Genomic DNA, 5,129 nt, shown 5'->3' with positions numbered 1-5,129 from the left:
ATATATATATATATATATATATATAAAGCTTGATTTATTGGTTGATTAACATGTTGCATTAGTGTGAATACAATGAATGATGTGTGATCAGTGTACACACATTAAACATATTGGTAGGGCCATGAAATGTAAAATTTTAAGTAATATCTTTAAAAAAATATTTATGAATATAAATGAGAATGAGAAATACAATGATAACAACAAATTGTTCTTCTAAATGTATGACCTGCCCATGGACTTCCAAAGCTAAAGCAACGAAATGTGAATGCAAACTAAAAACGCCTGCCTCAGAATATTTTAGTTGTGATGCTGATCCTTACGTTCTCTGTTCTGGGACGGCAAGAGCAATTGCATAGCTACAAAATATGTCATTTTGGCAGAATCTCATATGGGGCTATCACTTAATTTATTGTTTTACAACCCCCCCCCCCCCCCAAAATATGTTTTTCTCAATTTCAGTTTATTGTTTTTGTATTGCTGTATCTACTAATGTGTAGCTTTGCAAAAATAAAACAGCATCTGAGCTCCAACAACTGAGCTTGCATGAGCAACTGGGAGACCTCATTAACTAAGTAAGTCCCAAAGCATCTTTTAAATTCACCACACAATTGCAGTCACCAACAATATGTCACACAAGTCGGCACTTCACTTGCAAATACTGTACCGTAGATTTGGATATTGAAACAATCTCTCGCTGCGTGTCTTTTCTATGGTTTTGAGACATTCAAACCCTTGATGCTTTCTAAATCAACCCTGGTCTCAGAGTACACTTTCTTTATCTTTGGCTATTTTATCTGAGAGTTGATTTTCAAACTGTCAATATGCAGTAGTGTTTTTTTATATTATATTTAGTCATGTCTAAAAATAACTGCATTGCACCCGTATTATTTGAGCAGTGCGTCCCATAACCTGTCGGCTTCGAAAGATGCCACAGAGCACTTTCTCCCAGATGACAGCTGACCTAGCTATGCAATGGTCATAAGTCACCAACTTTGCTCACAGAACTTGAGAGGCAAGGACATGCTAACTCTCTTCTATTGTCTTCCCATCTTTTCATTGCATTTTTTCTGTACATTTTAAGTAGGGGGAACTAAGACATGAGTCAAAGACTAAAGTAGGATAAACAAAGACGTAATGAATGAAGACAAATGAGATGAACCTCATGTGTGTTTGCTTGGAAACTCACTGTCCATGGTGCTGAAACATTCGCACCCTCTGTTTTTGTTCAAATCAACCTTAATTCAAAAGACACACATGACAAATTCAATAAAAACAAAAAAAACTCAAAAAAAACCTCAGAATTACTGCAGGGGGGCCTCTAAATTGTTGATTGTTTTAAAGTGTTTTCAAAAATTTAAATATCTTACATGAATCCAACATAATATTAGCAAATGTAAATGCCTATTTGTGAGGAAAAAAACACTGACAATAGGCTAGCCTATAGGTAAGGTAGTCACTAACCGCCATCCACAGATAATACAGTACAATTAACTAGTTAAAAGTACATTAACCACAGTTAATAAGGATTCACTGTGTATTTTTAACATGTATGTTTAACATTTGAACATAATTGATAAACTCCTGCCAACTAATATTTTAATAGCTTAATATTAAAGGGCACTAGGCACTAAAAAGGTAAAGGCTTTAAGGCACCCTACACGTTACTTTAGGCCCAGTTTAATATGCAACTATAATATACTCTATGTAGTCAGGGTGCCTGCTCTGTCTCACTCTTAGTTAAGGGGTCCTCGGCTTAAAAAATGTTGAAGAGCCCTGATTTACAATATCACATAGCCAAGGCCAGTTTGTTTTCTTATTTTGTTTGTGTGCACCACACTACTGTTATTATTACTACTACAAAAGCATTGGGCACTCCATGTGGTTTTCTCTAGCCATTGCCCAAAGTAATCATCATAAGGGTTCTGTCAGAGAATGCATCAAAATTCAATGATACATTGATTTCCATTTCCAATCCTTACCAACTGTGTTGCCTCATTCTATTAAAGAGGTGAACATTGAATTGAGCATATTCCTAAAATCTGACAACAGAGGGAACACAGTGCACTTTTTTCAGATAAAATGTTTTTTTTTCCAATCACATAGAGCATTTACTATTCTATAAACTGGCTAGTCAAAAGTTATCAGTTTAATCAATCTGTTTTTACAGTCTTTGGTTTCTATAGGTAAGCTGAAACCTTCTCTATTCATCTTGCTAGTGACATCTTAAGTATGCATGGAGTTGCAAGATAATTGGTATCCTTTAATCACTGTTTAAGTTTCTGTGACTTTAGTGTTTAATCCATACTTTGAAGAACTAACATCAATGTGAACTCATCTAAGTCATCCACCACCCCTACAGTAATTTTCATTTAGGGCAACTTTCTCCCTGTTCACTTTTGTGTTAATTTGACATTTTAGTCAGTCTGTCATAATGATTTCCTGATAGAAGAGTTGACTACAAAGATTAGCCTAAAGGGCAAACATGACAAGCTTTGCTGTCCTAGTGAAAGTGCTGACACTGTGGATAGATCTAATGTGGGCCCACGGAGCATATGCCAAAGTTTCGCAGACATGACCTCTTTTGCTAATAGATTTTATTGAACACTGTCTGTCTTTAAGGGGCAAACAGTAACAAGACATCAGATAGGATTGATTGAAAGCTGTGTGTTCGTCGAGGTGGCGGAGAGCTGCAAGGAGTAACTTAAACATGGGTATGGAAAGGAAAACTGCATGGTTATTAGCTGATGGAGAGCTCTGGTTGGTTATATGAGATTTATTGCTCAGGAAATTGCTTCGACCCAAATGCTGTGGCAGCGTCTGACTCACTCTAAATTGAATTTGATAGACAACAAGCTAACGTCTACTGCACCTAGACAGAGATGGTTAACAGATTTCTGTGGCATAATGAGCGAAGGACCTGACCTTTTTCCCATGCTTCTTCCTTCAGCCTGACTGGTTAAGTGTTGTTTGATGTCAGCAAATTATTGAAAACGCAGTCTCGTGCTCTTTCCTTCAAGTTAGGTGTTTATTCTAGATTTGGGATTATGGCTGAATTTCGCCCTCCCCTAAAGCATGATAGTCTAAATCCCCAAATAAGAGAAGCAAATTTTAGAAAATGAATAGTGATTTTCCCTGCTTTGTCCATTATTTAAAAGAAATATCTTTCTTTAAGCTCCAAATCTTTAAGTGGAACTGTGGGAGGCCAGCTGTAGAAGACTGTGGACATAGAGATCATTCTATAAATGTGCATATATGAGTGGGTGTGAGGCACTAACAGCTTAATGATCTATACATGTTTTGCAAGCAACACCCACCAGAGTTATTAATATGTATAGATAAAGGTTAGAAGGCTCCAATAGGCTTGAGCATCTGATTAAATTTCATATATGAATATGAGAAGCTAGCAAGACTGGGCTCAACCTTTTATTTCTCATTTGTAATACTGTATAGCTGAAAAAGTCAGTAATGTGTTACTGCAAATGAAAATTGCTACCCTAAATGTGTTTAAATGTTAATCCAAACTAAACTATATGTCTGCAGCTATGATAGCTGCTCTGTGAGGCTGTACTTCGGCATAGCGGTACATTGAGCACGCTGACATGCTCACGATGACAATGCTAAGATACTGATGCTGCCTGTATCGCTACTGTGTCATAAAATCATGAAACTCATGAAGTTACACTTGAAATTTGTTGTTGTAGCTTCTTCTTCATGAGTTGGTTTGAGTAGAAACCTGGGAGCAGAGTGCTGTACTGGCAGTGTTTTGCTGTGCTATCTTTGTTAATTGATTAGTTTAAGTTATCTGGAGACTGCCCCAGTTCTGCAGGTGTAAACAAAGAGATCCATAATTAGAAACTGGGTTACACCTGGAGGACAAACATGCATCCACAGACACCAACAAAACATGTGCAAGCATACAGCAAACACCACCTGACAAATTGGTTTAGTGGGTGCTGAGCACACATTCCAAAAGCGTCTTACTGATAAGTCATTTTAGTTTCAAGTACAGAGACTTCAAATCTGTTCCCCTAATTTGTCAGGTGATGTGACGAATGTGGGAGGTGGACCTGGACAAATTTCATGGTTCTTCAAAATGGCTTTCATCAGCACTAGTGAATTTTCTTAAATCAAGAAAGATTAATGTGTTGGCATGTAACTATGAGTGTTTCAGTTTAAAGCTTTAGTGGGCAATTATTTTTTATATTAAGTAACGTCCCTTACATTCCAGCCATTGCCAAATGAGTTGCTAAAAAACTAATCAAGACTATGGGCTCCACACAACTCTCTCTGCATTTCTCAGTATAGCTATGTTCAGAAGAGTTTGTCATCCAGTGACCTTTGCGCGCAAAAACTTGAGTGAAAATAATTACCTCTTCTGAAGAGTCCATCATGTTTTTTAATCCTCCTTGTCCCCCTTGGCTACTAGCAACTGCATGGAGGAGGGGTGGGGGCTTTGCACGATCACGGAAGGCTTGTATCATGTGGACATGCCAACCGTGTTGTTATTACTTAGAATTCCTCATGGGGGCAACAGAAACTACGCACTATAGTTTTAATCTGCAGATTCCTTTCAGTGGGTGAACATGTAAGAAAAAGTTAAGTTTGTATGTTTTTGTATGGTAGCATCAGCATTTTGTTCACAGAAACGCATATGGTTTTGTTCTTGTCCTCCATAGAGGACACAAGAATTTATTTTTGTAACATAGGAGACAAATCTCTGACTGAGGCAAACTGACACAGAATCAACAAAGACTAAGGATAAGTTGACTCCTGATGAGGACCCATAAGCTATTTGAAAGTAAGTTGTCACACAAAAAAAAGGAAAAGCCTGTAGGTTAGAGAAATTTAGATAAAATATCTGTTTTATTTGTTCGGTAAGCTTTGGTCTGAAAAACTAAATTACAAAAGCACATCAAGATATTAAAGAATAGTAAGAAAACATATCAAATATAATTGTGCAATATTTAGGTCAATATACTGTATACATTTATTTTTTTCTCAACAAAGTTCTTGAAAAAATGACATCCTTTTAAAATCTGAATATTTACTTTAAAAATAGTCTTTTATGACATGTTTAATTATTATTTAGGGTTTTAGTTTATCATCATCATCATCATAAAGTGAATGCA

This window comes from Etheostoma spectabile, chromosome 16, assembly GCF_008692095.1.
Source record: "Etheostoma spectabile isolate EspeVRDwgs_2016 chromosome 16, UIUC_Espe_1.0, whole genome shotgun sequence".
Classification (NCBI taxonomy): Eukaryota; Metazoa; Chordata; class Actinopteri; order Perciformes; family Percidae; genus Etheostoma; species Etheostoma spectabile.
The sequence above is the reverse complement of the archived record's forward strand: the minus strand, read 5'-3'. Positions refer to the sequence as shown.